This window comes from Sarcophilus harrisii, chromosome 4 (assembly GCF_902635505.1).
Source record: "Sarcophilus harrisii chromosome 4, mSarHar1.11, whole genome shotgun sequence".
Lineage (NCBI taxonomy): Eukaryota > Metazoa > Chordata > Mammalia > Dasyuromorphia > Dasyuridae > Sarcophilus > Sarcophilus harrisii.
The window spans coordinates 118,299,801-118,307,103 of NC_045429.1; the positions used below are offsets into that span (position 1 = coordinate 118,299,801).

The following is a 7,303-nucleotide window of genomic DNA, read 5'->3' on the forward strand; positions in this document are numbered from 1 at the left end:
CATATATCCAAGGCCTTTATTTCTTTCTTACTACTCCTCCACTCTTCAAATTATTGAAATGATTTAACTCCCACTCATCACTCTTTAACAACTGCTATCTACCAATGACCTTACTACCAAATTCAAAGGCCTTTTCTCAGTCTTGAATATCTTTGATTTCTCTGCAACATTTGATCACCTTGGCCACTCTTCTTCCTTTTTATTTTAGCTCTTCTTGGGTTTAGGGACAACACTCCGCCTCTAATTTTAAGACATTATGATACTCAACAGTTCTTTGTTTTTCTCTTTAACTGATATTTTGCTGGCTCCTTTTCCTCTTTCTAAGGCTTTAAAATTGGTGTTACCCAAGGCCCAGCTGATCTTGGCCCTAACATTTTCTCACTATACTTCCTCCCCTCCCTGCCCACCAGCAATCCCTTCCATTCCTACATCTTCAGTTATTCCGTCTATTTATGCTCATAACTCCAAATCATTCTCTCTAGTTTTGACCTTTGTCCCCAAGCTCTAGACCTATATTTTCAAATGTTTAACGGTCAAAACAATAAGCATTTATGCTTATTATGTTCTAAATAGTATAAGTCCTGGGAAAAAAGAAAGGCCAAAAGAAAAAAATAAACTAAGAAGCGTACATTTTAATGAGAGAGACAATATGTAAATAACTTGGTATATAACTTTAGACAAAGTAAATGGAAGGAAATTTTAAAGGAGACAGCACTATAAGCTGAGAAGACTGGAAAAGACCTGAAGAAAGTGGACTTTGAGATGATCCTTGAAGGAGGAAAAGTAAAAAGCAAAGTTGAGGGGAGAGTACAATGCAGACATGGGAGACAGCCACCAAAACAACAACAACAACAACAACACAGGGATAAGAAATAAGAGTATTATGCTTGACAAATAGTAAGTAGATTAGTCAAGTTGGATTATAGAGTACATGGAAGAAAATAAAGTGTAAGAAGGCTGAAAAGGTAGGAAGAAGAAAAGTGGCAAAATACTTCAAGGACAAACAAATGATCTTATATTTGATCCTGAACAGAGAGTACTCACTGAAGGAGAAGGGGCAGTAATAAAGTAAGACTTATACCTTGGAAAAATCACCAGGCAGCTCACTGCACATAGAATGGAATGGAAAGAGACATGAGACAAGCAATAAAGTTAGAAGGGTATTATTTAGGAGATGGGTGATGAGAGCATATACTAAGGTGGTGGCTGTATGAGTGGAGAAAAGGTAACTCAAAGGGGAAGGGCATGTTGTGAAGGCAGGAATGAGAAGATTTGGCTGTGGAATGAATACATGAGGAATAAAAATGAGTTTAGGATAACATCAATATGGGATCTCTAGATGATTGGGAGGATGATGGTACCCTCAAGAGTAACTAAGAATTTTGGAAGAAAGAAAAATTTTGAGGAAAAGATATTGTTATATTTTGGACATGATAAGTTTAAAAGGATTAGCAGATATCTAGAGATAGCCAAGAGGAAGGTGAAGATGTGTGATTATAGTTTAGAAAAGAGAGAAGGGGTACAGCTTTAGAGATGATAATTTAATCCATGGGAGCTTATCACCAAGTGAAATAGTGCAGAGGGGCCCAGGACAGACTTGAAGGATAAGTTTCATAAATGTGACCTGCCTGAAAAAAGAGCAAAAGAAACCAAGAAAAATAGGTTGGCTATAGAACTAAGAGAGGGCAATATAATGATAGAGTGTCCAGAAGGTGATGATAAATGGGTCAAATATGCAGAGAGGTCAAAAAGGATCAGAATTGAGAAAATTATTAGATCTGGAAATTAGGAAATCACTGGTAACTTTGGAGAGAGGAGTTTCAGTTAAATGACAATTCTGTAAGGCAGATTGTGAATGATTTTAGAATAGAGAGTGAGAAGAATACAGTGTGCAGAAAACTTTTTCAAGGAGTTTAGTTAAGAAGGGGAGTGACATAAATGATAACTGGTGGGGATGGTAGAATCAAATAAAGAAGAGATAGTGGGAGAGATGTTTGAAAGATATGAGATGAAGAGGAAGGGAGAAGTTTGGGGGTACTTTCTGTTCAATTATAAAGCAAGATCTTCATCTGAGTATATGTGAAGAAAGCATATTATAAGAAACAGTAGGGTTTGAAAGGACTGTTGTGCAGAATGGGATAAAGAATTGATTATTCTGTAAAATATTAATAACTTCTACACAAATAAGTAAAAGTAATATGATTTGAAGAGAAAGAAGACTTAGGAAATCGGAAATTTTTTCATATAAGAGGTGGTACCTTAATTGAGCTTTAAGCTCTGGGTTCTTAAGAGGCAAGGATGAAGAAGTACATTTCAAGCATAGGGCAAAGACATAGAGATGGGAGAGAGAATGTCTAATAATGGTTTGAAAACACAACCAATCATTTTCGAAGCTTTTGTCAGTATTTTATCTATTAGCTTAAAAAAATACAGTCATTTAGTTGTTTCAAACCATTATCAACTAAATGGAAATGCTCCAAATTACTAACAATCAGAAAAATGTAAATAAAAGCAATTTGACAGTTCTACTTCACAGCTATAAGATTAGCAAAGCAGATTTCAAAAAGTAATTAACTAATGTTAGAGGGGCTGAGAGAAAACTGGTATATTACTCTGCTGCCTAGGAGTTATGGATGACTTAGACATCCTGGAAAGCAATTTGGAACTATACCTCAAAAGTTACTAAAGCATGCATTACGTTTAACCAAGCAATACCACTACTATTGCCAAAGAGGTTGAAGAGGAATTTTGAGATGGCTGAACAAATTTTGGAATGTAAATATTAGGGAATACCACTATGTTATAAAAAATGAAGAAGGGGAGAGTATCAGAGAAATCTAGGAAGACTTAAATGACTTAAAGTTAAAAAATAAAGAGAATAGAGCAGGAAAATAATTTGTAAATAACACCACTGTAAAGCCAATTTCCAAAGATTTAACAATTTAGATCAACTCAATTCCCAACCACAATTCCATTAGATTTAGGATGAAACAAGATGATCACTTACTAACAGACAAGATATATGGTACAGAAAGAAAAAAAAAATTTGGACAGGGTCTTGTGGGAATCTGTTTTGCTTGATTGTTATAAGGATTTTCTTTCTCTCTTTTTATTAAATGAGGATGGGAGGAGGGGATTGATTTGTATTCAGATAGAAAAATAAAATAAAAAAAAAGGAAATGCCTGGTTTCCAATCTGCTTCATTAGTACTTTACAGCAAAGATGTTTGGAGCAGCTAGGTGGCCCAGTATTAGAGCGCCAGCCCTTAAGTCAGGAGGACCTGAGTTCAAATGTGACCTCAGACCCTTAACACTTCCTAGCTGTGTGATCCTAGGCAAGTCACTTAACCCCAATTGCCTCAGCAAAAAAAAAAAAATGTTTGATCATAACAATATGATCATCTCACTGATTTCTAGTTACAACATTTTAGTACTAAAAAATCCTACAAAAATGGAGTTCTACAAGGTAGATAGTTTTGGTCTATCTCAGATCATCACTATCATCGTAGCTAATATTTATATGTTGCATCATGGTTTACAATGTGCTTTATCTACACTGTTTCATTTAATACTTTTGGTGTATCTCAGATCATCACTATCATCGTAGCTAACATTTATATGTTGCATTATGGTTTACAATGTGCTTTATCTGCATTGTTTCATTTAATACTTTTGGTCTATCTCAGATCATCACTATCATCATAGCTAACATTTATACGTTGCATTATGGTTTACAATGTGCTTTATCTACACTGTTTCATTTAATACTTTTGGTGTATCTCAGATCATCACTATCATCTTAGCTAACATTTATATGTTGCATTATGGTTTACAATGTGCTTTATCTGCATTGTTTCATTTAATACTTTTGGTCTATCTCAGATCATCACTATCATCGGAGCTAACATTTATATGTTGCATTATGGTTTACAATGTGCTTTATCTACATTGTTTCATTTAATACTTTTGGTCTATCTCAGATCATCACTATCATCGGAGCTAACATTTATATGTTGCATTATGGTTTACAATGTGCTTTATCTACACTGTTTCATTTAATACTTTTGGTCTATCTCAGATCATCACTATCATCGGAGCTAACATTTATATGTTGCATTATGGTTTACAATGTGCTTTATCTGCATTGTTTCATTTAATACTTTTGGTCTATCTCAGATCATCACTATCATCATAGCTAACATTTATACGTTGCATTATGGTTTACAATGTGCTTTATCTACACTGTTTCATTTAATACTTTTGGTCTATCTCAGATCATCACTATCATGGGAGCTAACATTTATATGTTGCATTATGGTTTACAATGTGCTTTATCTACATTGTTTCATTTAATACTTTTGGTCTATCTCAGATCATCACTATCATCGGAGCTAACATTTATATGTTGCATTATGGTTTACAATGTGCTTTATCTACATTGTTTCATTTAATAAATAAAAGCAATTTGACAGTTCTACTTCACAGCTATAAGATTAGGTGACATACAAATAATAAGATTAGTAACTTAGACAACTGAGAGATGTTCTGCATAGGGAAAGTCACACATATATGTGGTAGCATGGGAGATGATCCAAGACACAATTACGCGAGGGAGGACAATGTTCTTAGGGGATATGGGATAGTTTTAGAAAGAAAGGAGTTAGGAGAGAAGTGGTGGGTACTGTAAATTTCCAGGTAAAATAACCGGGTTCAAATGAAGTTCTATTACTGACAGCAATGCGCTTCACCTCCCTGATGGGTTTCAATTTCCAGTAATTCCAAGTCGATATGGTCCTAGGAAACGGTAGGAGGTCATAAACACAGCAGGAGGGTGGGGCAAGGTCAAAGACAGCCCTAGTCAGAGATGGGGGAGTCAAAGGGCATAGCTAGGAAAAGGAGGGAGGGAGGGAGGGAAGGAGGGAGGCATTAAGGGACCAGTTATGATGGGGCGGGGGAGTTCAGGGAGTCCCTCGGACCCTGTCCCCCGTCCCCAAATGAGCGAAGAGGGCAGAGGCAGAGAGAGGGGAGGAGGGGTAGCTTGATGGGGAGGAAGGATTGGTGACGGAATGAACACAAGGCAATCATAAAGTTGACACAGACATGGGACGGGAGAGAGACGAATACACGGAAGGCCTAAACACAAAAGAGGGAAAACGCCGCAAGGGTAGGGAAGCCACGGAGGCCTGGCCCTACCTAGCGACAGCCCCCGTGTCCGGTCTGCGAGTCATACCTTGCTCTCCCTTCCCAGGCACCGCCAGGCCGGTCGAACCTTCACTTCCGCTTCCGCTCCTCCCCCGCGTCTCGCGCTGGGACTGCGAATGCGCAAGCGCGACGGGGGTTCGGTTCCCTGGGCAACGGGTTGTTTCTTTCAGGAGAAAGAGAGCGGACTGGGAGGCGGCTTTTCGGTCTCGGCGTCTGCACCTTGCGTTGGGTGGGCGGCGCGGACTGCTGGACGAGTCCATTTTGAGTTGACAAGCTTTGGTGTCAAAGTAATTCTGACACCGAAAAGGAGACTTTTCTGAGCCTGTCTCTAAAGAGCTGGTAGCCAGGGAGAAGTTTCCAGGAAATTCTTTGAGTTCAGGGGCTTCTTCTTCCTTTCAGTCAGTCAGTCTTGTTAAACGCGGACTTCGTTGCAGGCCCTGTGCTACAGCTCTGCGGATACACATAAAGGCCAAAAAAGGGACAGCCCCGGGCTTCAAGGATATCTCATTCTTATGTGGGAGAAAAGCAGCAAAGAAATTATGTATAAACCAGATAGGTACGGGGTGAATTGGAAGTAATCCCATAATGTTTGTGGCAGCCCTTTTTGTACTGGCTAGAAACTGGAAACTGAATGGATGTCCATCAGTTGGAGAATGGCTGAATAAATTGTGGTATATGAAAATTATGGAATATTACTGTTCTGTAAGAAATGACCAACAGGATGATTTCAGAAAGGCCTGGAGAGACTTACGCGAACTGATGCTGAGTGAAATGAGCAGGACCAGGAGATCATTATATACTTCAACAACAATACTATATGATGACCAGTTCTGATGGACCAGGCCATCCTCAGCAATGAGATCAACCAAATCATTTCCAATGGAGCAGTAATGAACTGAACCAGCTACGCCCAGAGAAAGAACTCTGGGAGATGACTGAAAACCATTACTTTGAATTCCCAATCCCTATATTTATGCCCACCTGCATTTTTGATTTCCTTCACAAGCTAATTGTACAATATTTCAGAGTCTGATTCTTTTTGTACAGCAAAATAACGTTTTGGTCATGTATACTTATTGTGTATCTAATTTATATTTTAATATATTTAACATCTACTGGTCATCCTGCCATCTAGGGGAGGGGTGGGGGGGTAAGAGGTGAAAAATTGGAACAAGAGGTTTGGCAATTGTTAATGCTGTAAAGTTACCCATGCATATATCCTGTAAATAAAAGGCTATTAAATTAAAAAAAAAAAAAAGGAAGTAATCCCATAGGAAAGTGTCTAGCATTAGAGAGGACATAGAAAGCATCTAGAAGAAGGTGGGATTTTCTGAGTATACAGTCTTGTGTTGGCTCACTCTGTGCATCAGTTTCCCTTGAAGGTCAACTGAAGCATTTCAAGCTCAACAATAGCATTTATATAGTCCCCATTACCTGGTTAAATGCCTTACAAATATGTCATGTGATCCTCACAACAATCCTGGGAGGTTGGTGATATTCTTATTTACCTGTGAGGAAATCAAGGAATACAGAAATCAATCGATTTGTTCAGTTTCTCAGCTATCTGAGATCACACTTGAGCCCAGCACTTGAACGCTAGATCCAGTACTTTACTTATCCTCTGTGCTACCTAGCTGCCTTTTGTCCTAAACATATCCTACACTAAATATTAAAGTCCTAGTTAATGCCCTAGATATTAAATACCCTAAAAAGAACTTCCCCACCTCACAAGTCCTACCCCTTCCAAACAGCTAAAATGGATCTTGAGAGTGAGAAAAGATTGTAGGGATACTTTAGCATATTTTTTCAAGAGAAGGGAGCAGGTTTTTGAGAAGTTAAGTGAATTGTTAAGGGTCAACTAGTACCCGATAGTGCCAGAACTGAGGTCTTAGGTATTGTAGCTAGCTGCCTCTCCCCCTCCCAATGGTTTAAGACACCTCTTGACACCTGCTGTAATTTGAATTTAAAAATAAGAATTCATGGGATCATCCAAGAAACTCTATAGCATCTGACATCTTTTATCACCATGTCCTTTTGTATATTTTCGCCTTTCTAGGCTTTCATGACACTGTTCCCCTTCTAGGTTTCCCTCTGCCTAACAA

The 7,303-nt window shown here is 38.3% G+C and overlaps 1 protein-coding gene across 4 annotated transcripts in view; it reads right to left on the bottom strand.

Annotated features, from left to right (window-relative positions):
- The window catches only part of FAM120B (family with sequence similarity 120B), a 117,737-nt gene extending 112,430 nt beyond the window's left edge, over positions 1-5,307 (bottom strand). For 2 of the 4 annotated variants that reach the window (XM_031937448.1, XM_031937449.1), the window contains exon 1: positions 5,230-5,296. The gene's annotated coding sequence lies outside the window, so the exon portion shown is untranslated. Of the gene's footprint in view, positions 1-5,192 lie in introns of all 4 variants that reach the window. The other 2 variants (XM_012549495.3, XM_012549494.3) reach the window with 2 other exon arrangements.
- Positions 5,308-7,303: the final 1,996 nt, after the last annotated feature.